At 37.7% G+C, this 7,342-nt stretch overlaps 1 pseudogene; it reads right to left on the bottom strand.

Moving 5' to 3' along the window:
- Positions 1-3,904: 3,904 nt before the first annotated feature.
- LOC131502112 (ER membrane protein complex subunit 3-like) lies at positions 3,905-4,521 on the bottom strand (annotated as a pseudogene).
- Positions 4,522-7,342: the final 2,821 nt, after the last annotated feature.

Here is a 7,342-nt window from a genome sequence, read left to right as displayed (position 1 = left end):
TCTATACCATCCTTTTAGTTAAGGTTTAGGCTTCTCCAGAATGGAAATTAGGAAGTAAAATGTGGAAAGGTTGGAGTGGTAAATTCAGATGCTAAATCAAAGAAGAAATGGCTCCTTCCTTTTAAGATTTAAGCCTGCTCAAGTGTCTTATAATTAATAGTTTACAAATATGCTTTAATGCCTTGGGTCCCTCTCCACAGCTCTAGTGATTCTCCTCTGTACATATATTTTCACCTTTGCATCAAAATTCCAAGAAGAATTCTCCATACTCAATTCATACCCTTCTGAATCTCCTCTCCAACTCAGTCTTCATCCATTATACCACTGGGCCATGTTCCCCCATGCTTCCATGGAAATTACACTTGCCAACTCAACAGCCACCTCTTTATCACATGTACATATCAGTAATGTTGAAATGATTACTCAATGGATGCAAGCAATTATTTTTACAAAGGAAAAGTATTTTCTATCCCCAGATCAGAATTCAACTGCTTGGATAAGACAAGGATTGTATTACAATGGGATCAGTTACATAAAAGCTAGAGTTGTAAAATACTTTTCATAGAGTCAGAGTCAGATAACTGGAGAACTGTGCTTCGCACAATGGGCTTTCAAATGAAGCACACATTTTCTCTAACGTCTTATAATTTTGCTTCATTGAAAGGATTTTTCAAATGTTCTCTGCATGTTAGTTGTTATCATCATTTCAATAATTTCCATCATATGTTTTTATTTTTTCAAGAAAATCAATTATGGAATAAAATCATAAGAAAATATAATGTTTCAAACTATGCCATGGTTATATATATTATCTAAAAGCATTATCTAACATACCATATTTAGATAATATAATGGTAGTGATATATAATGGTGGGATTGGGGAACTCTTTTAGTTTCCTGAATGTTCAGTCAAATCCACTTTCTGTACCAGGGAAATCATGATGCTAGACCTCCTTTTGGGATGTATCCGTTTGAAAAAAAACTTAAGAAAATAAGCATACATGAATCCATACTGTATACCATGAGATAAACTATCTTTAAATAACTTCAAATAATGTATGTAGATACCCTGCCTCCAATGAGGTGCACCATATCTGACTCCCACCCCTGAGGGCAAGGCAAACTTAGTGACTCCCCTCAAAAAACAGGTGAATGGAAAGTAGTTATTGTACACTGGAGAAACCAGGCAAACACCATCCTAACCCTGTGATGAAGGTCAGCATCTCCAGTGACCCAGTGATGTCATGTGGGTTTCATGTCCTCCTAAATATGAGTTGACAAGAAGAGAACTTCAACTCTATGGTATTCTTTTTCAAAACCCATAACAAGTGTCCAATCAGGAGAAAAAAGACAGACTATACCTGTACTCCTCAACTCTGGGTCATAAAAACAGTCTGAATGCTCCTCAAACTGTCCAACAGAGAGTTAGCATATGACTCAGCAATTGTACTCCTAGGTACAAAGCCAGGAAAAATGACAATATATACCTACATAAAAACTAGTGTAAGAATGTACATAGCATCATTATTCATAATAGCCAAAAGTGGACACAACTCAAATGTCCATCTATTAATGAATGTCTAAGCGAAATGTAGTATATTTGGCCATTAAAAAGAATGCAATACTGATACATTCTACAATGTTTGAAGCTTGAAAACATTAAGTCAAGTAAAAGAAGCTGAATATGCAAAAGAAAACATGTTGTATGATTCCATTTATATAAAATGTCTACAGAAAGCTATCAATGCACTGCACCCTAAGAATTCCACCCTTTTCATGCTGACTTCCATAAAGTTAAGTCTTTGGATCATAGCCCCTACCTCCCACTTTCCTTCCCCAATGTGACATGTTCAAGCTGCAGTTCAGTCTTTTGTCACAAGGGAGCACCAAAGTACCACTATCATCAAACTTTTCTAAGAAGCATAGGCAAAGAGTAAAAATAAATAAAATAAATAAATAAATAAATAAATAAATAAATAAATGATCTTCCAAAATCTCAGGCATTAAAATTATGAAGAATAATTCTAATTCTGCCTTAAAAAACCGGTATGTATAAAAGAACATCGTGAAAACATATTTCAGTGCCTGAAGACGAAATACATGGTAGTGGTACATCTTGGAAGATGGTTGCAGGTATTTCAAGGGTGGTGCACGGCAGAACAGGGGGTAGGTAGCTGAGAGAGGATGGGTAGTGTGAGCAGATTCTGAGAATCTGTGTCCTGTGTCATGAACAGGGTATGACAGGGCTGGTGGGAGAAGGTCTGGGCAGCCTGTACAATATTGAGGTAGTGGAGGGAGAATGTCCTGTTCCCTGGTGGCGACCCTCTCGATAGTCCACACTGTACATCAGTTGATAGTGATGAGGCAAGAGATAAATCAATAAACACAATGTAGCTTTGGGTCAAAAGAAAATGGATCTTCTTTTATATGCATATGAATTTTCCAAGGATAATTGGTATCATATTTATTTTGTGACATTTTCTACTCTTTGTAAAATGTATTCCTTTTAATTAAAAAAAGAACAAAAATGAAGATAAATGTCACATGTTGGTGAGATTCAAGATGGCATCTCTGAGAGTCTCAGAACAGGGGGCTCCACAAAGGGTAGGGAGGATGTAGGTTGGGAGCTTCACTTCATGGAACCAGCCAGATTTCAGATTTTCAGTTAACTGGAACAGTCCCCCTGTATCCATTATTTGCATAGAATACTTAAAAACACATTTGGGGGGATATCTAATGCTGAGATTGGAGGTCCCATGCTGGTCTGTACAGAGTTTAAACTATAACTATGAGTATGTATAGAAGGTAGGAGAGCTGGAGGGGACATAGAAGCACAAGAAACACATACACGCAGCCAATTAAATTTTTTAAGAGAAAACAGGATGGTTTAATTTGTAAAGTGAAGAGTTGTTTGCTCTTGATTACAGTATTCAACAGGAAAATTCCATTCACCTCTTGGTACAGAAATGGTACCCTACCTCTTCATCAGGATAATTGATCCAGATGAAATTATTCCTGGACAACCTTTGACTATGTGTCTACCAGCAACTGTCCCCTCTCATTTCTTAGAGAGATATGTAGACTGCCTCTTATCTATAATAGCTGTGAAATAAGGTCATTTCTTCTGTTTAGTATCCATATACAGTGTAACATCACTTATTTGTCAATAGATTTGATATATTCTGAACTCCAGATCAAGATCTTGCATTATTTAACCCACCTTTGATGATCCCAAAGACACCTGAAAACCCAGGATGTTCAGGGTCACTGATTTTTGCTGGATAGTATTAAGTAATATAGAAAGTTTGATAAGTCTGTACTGGCTCTGGGTACTAACTCTGAAAAAAGTTTATTTCAATAACGTCTTGACATATTTGCTTTGTATGTCATGCTATAGGATCCAAATGAACCAAACAAGGAGCTTCAAACTTGTTTATTCATAGTTGCTACATTTTCCACAATAAAAATGCATTATTTATGTAAAGAAAGCTATAAAAACAGTAACAAAAATTAAAGATAACATGAAGGGTATTTGGATTCCAGGAAAACAAGAGTTCACTGTTGATGGAAGTCAGGCTGACTACACATAATAATTTGATATAATTGACAATGTTTTTTACACAAATTTAATTTTTGCTAAGTACTGCATATTATCACAGTTGCAGTTTTCTCTCTTTCTCTGATTTTTACTACTCGAGTCACACACACATAAAAAAATGTATTCATCAAATATAGCTATTTCCAGGTAAGTCACTTCCTCACACTCCTCATATTTACTATAGTTTCAAACATAAATGGAATCTCAGCTCAGACAAGAATGATCCTTGATGGACACCCACCAGTTCATGCATTTTCCTTTTTATTCTGAAAGAATCAGCTCACAAGAAAATTACAAGGTTAAGGGCTACTCCAAATTTCTGTCACCTATTTCCTCCTTGGTTTTCAAAAAATACAAGTGTGTGATTCCTTTAATGAACATCCTTTGGAAGTGGAGGTTTTTGGCCATGAGCTCCTCTTCTACATCATCTAGTGCCCACTGGTGGTCCGTCAGCTCCAAAGCTTACCACTTTGTTTTGAAAGCTTTGTTGGTGTGTCTGGGCATGGCCTTGATGTCTCCAGTCATCTGCTCCTGCATTATTCCTGATTGGTCAGTGGCATTATCTGGGCCCAGAATCAGAGTAAATGTTCTGAAGCCCAAAGACACTAAGGAAATACCAGGATGAAGAACTCCACTAAGATGCATCTAATGTGAGTACTTTGATTTTTTTCTGTAGCATAGCCTTACATGAGATGGTCTGGGAAATGGAAGCTTGCTTATAACAAAGCCAGAAAATGTCATGTTGATCAATTTACCGATAACAACCATAGGGAAGACATTTCGTACATTGCCTTCAATCTTGTGTGTTAGCATAATGAGATGAGGTAGAGGAAAAGTAGACACTACCTTACTTTTAGTATTTTTTTTAATCAATCCTCTGGGATATTGAAGTAATATTTTCTGTAACTTGGAAAAATCATCATGCTTCTTGTTTGCTTGTTATGGTCTCCCCAAATGTATGTTGCATTCATGCTGTATAGGATTCACTGACTTTGATAATATAATATTTGTCATAATAAAGCAGTTTACAAAGCTGTAAGATATAATCTAATTTCTCTTCTCAAATATAGTTACATTTGCATAATAACTTTTCTGAAAAAAATAAATATGCAAAAGGAAACAGTGCTTATCTGTGAACAATAATAGATTTTAAGGGTTTCTAATGATTTTTTGTTACCTGTATTTTCCATTTTTATTTATAATAAAAGCATTTGGGTTTCAAAAAAAATAACAAGAAAAAAATATATCCCCAGTATTCCCATAGAAGAATGAGTCAGTGCCAGATGTACAATATTTCTAAAGCAGGGAAATTAGGTAATAAAGTTATTGTAGCATTAATTTTTTAATCTACCACATGATAGTCCCAAATGGAAAATTTCAGTGATCCTACAGATGCTTAGGAGAAAGGTAAGTATATCTCTCAAATAAACCTTACATTTTGTAGTCCTAGGATGTCTCAATTTCCTAAGATTTAGTGAAGGTCATGAAAAAAAAAGTACTTTCACAACATGCTTTTTTCTTTTTGAATTTTTTAAACATTTATTTACTTTTGAAACAGACAGTGTGATCAGGAGAGGAGCAGAGAGAGAGGGAGACACAGAATCCGAAGCAGGCTCCAGGCTCTGAGCTGTCAGCACAGATCCTGACATGGGGCTTGAACCACAGACTATGAGATCATGACCTGAGCTGAAGTCAGACACTCAACCAACTGAGCCACCCAGTGCCCCTACAACATGCTTCTTTCTCTTTTCTCTAAATAAAACCCCTTGAACTAAAAGCAGTCTCATAGTTTTAATCTCCCAGTTAGTCAAGCAGGAACCCACAGGGGAGCAAAAGCATATGGGTGCATGAGATGGCTCCACACTCTATCAGCCTACAGATTCCAGAGGGGAGATGCTTCCGTAGCAGGATGCAGGGGGAAGTTTAGTCACAGGCTCCTTAAGCCCAGGGCTCAGGGAAACCAACACACGTGGAATAAAACAGCTTTGAAGCATCTTACTTGTGCAACTAAAATAGTTAAAGGATAGGGGTGCCTGGGTGGCTCCATCAGTTGACCATCTGGCTTTGGCTCAGGTCATGATCTCACAGTTCGTGAGTTCAAACCCCACATCAGACGTGCTGTTGTCAGTACAGAGCCAGCTTCAGATCCTCCATCCGCCTCTCTGTTCCTCCCCTGCTCATGCCCTTTCTCTCTCAAAAATAAATGAACGTTTTTTTAAAACAACAACATGGTAAAAGGATAGGAAAACCTTCATGTGCCCAGCACTTGTAATAGAAATCAGCTGAAGTTCAAAATAGGATACATCCTTAAACCAAACTAGGGATTAGTCTTGACACAGAAAAATGAAATAAATGAAATCTCTAGAATCAATTCTCTAAACCAGGATGGCCCAGATTAGTCCATATGTACAGACCCACATGAGTAGCAGTGTGAATGAAAGCCAGAAAATTAAGCCTGCACAAAAGGAAGATGTTTCAGGGTCAGGAGACATTGTGACATGTTTTGGGCTAGCTGCCACTTGGAAACTCCAAGACTGAACACAGCAATAAAAAGTGACTGAGAATAGTATCTACTATTTGTGTTAGCGCTCCCCATAGCATGCAAGTGAGAAAATGGGTGTGTCCGTTTCAGAAGCTCTGAACGAGACTACACATATCAAGAGAGCATAAACAGGTTATCTTTTGAGATGTGAATGTGGATTTGTTCTTCTTATGTTTCTCCTTTCCTACTTTTCCATTAGGTAGCCAGGCATCTATGAATAAAACATGTTGTGAAACAATATATTTCACTGAAAGAGAAAGTATATGGAAAGATTTCAAAAGTAAAAAAGCCCAATTCTTGATAGTGGTCACAGCTGGGAAATCATGGAAGAGGGTAAAGTGAGTATCAACTGTCTATGTTTTATCCCTTAATATCAGTACAAAGTAGTCAGATATACTTATGTCTATAGCTATCTGATATCTGTACTATTTCAAAACCACCACCATTTCTATGAGATTTAATTCTGGTTTTTAAAAATCATCCATACTTATTAGGAGAAAGTGAAAACTATGGTGAGACCCAGATAAAAATAATTAATCTGCAATACCACCAATCATTAATTTTTTTAAGTATCATGTCTGTCATTTCCTTCCTGTATCAGTTTGCTAAGGCTTTCATAACAAAATACCACAGACTTGGGAGGAGCCAAGATGGCAGAACAGCATGGAAGCTTTTTGTGTGTCTTGCATCACTGAAATACAGCCAGACCAACACTAAACCATACTACACACCTAGAAAACTGATTGGAGGATTAACAAAACAATCTGCACAACCTGTACCACAGAATTCAGCAGGTACACAGTGTGGAGAGATGAATTTGGGGAGCGAGAAGTTGTGGATGGTAGGGAGAAACTTTTGCAGGCAGAGAGAGGACAGAGACTGGGGAGGGGGGAGAATATGGGAAAACCACCCCTCCCCAAAGGCAGCTGGAAAGAAAGTGGAAAATTGGAAACAGCTGCAGGGACTAAACTAAAAGGGGAGAAAGGAGAAAGGAGAGGGTTTAAATTCTATTAAGACTGTATGTAAACAAGGGGAGTGCAAAGTCTGCACCTCTGCAGCTCGATACCTGACGGTGTTCTGGTAGGAAGGGCGAATCCCCAGGAACAGAGTGGGGTCTGGGAGGTTCTTGGGCCACACCGGGAAAAGCGGTTCCACTGCTGGAAGGACATTTGGTAGAGACTGTTGAAGTCACCTGGTCCAGC

This window comes from Neofelis nebulosa, chromosome X, assembly GCF_028018385.1.
Source record: "Neofelis nebulosa isolate mNeoNeb1 chromosome X, mNeoNeb1.pri, whole genome shotgun sequence".
Lineage (NCBI taxonomy): Eukaryota > Metazoa > Chordata > Mammalia > Carnivora > Felidae > Neofelis > Neofelis nebulosa.
The sequence above is the reverse complement of the archived record's forward strand: the minus strand, read 5'-3'. Positions and strand labels throughout refer to the sequence as shown.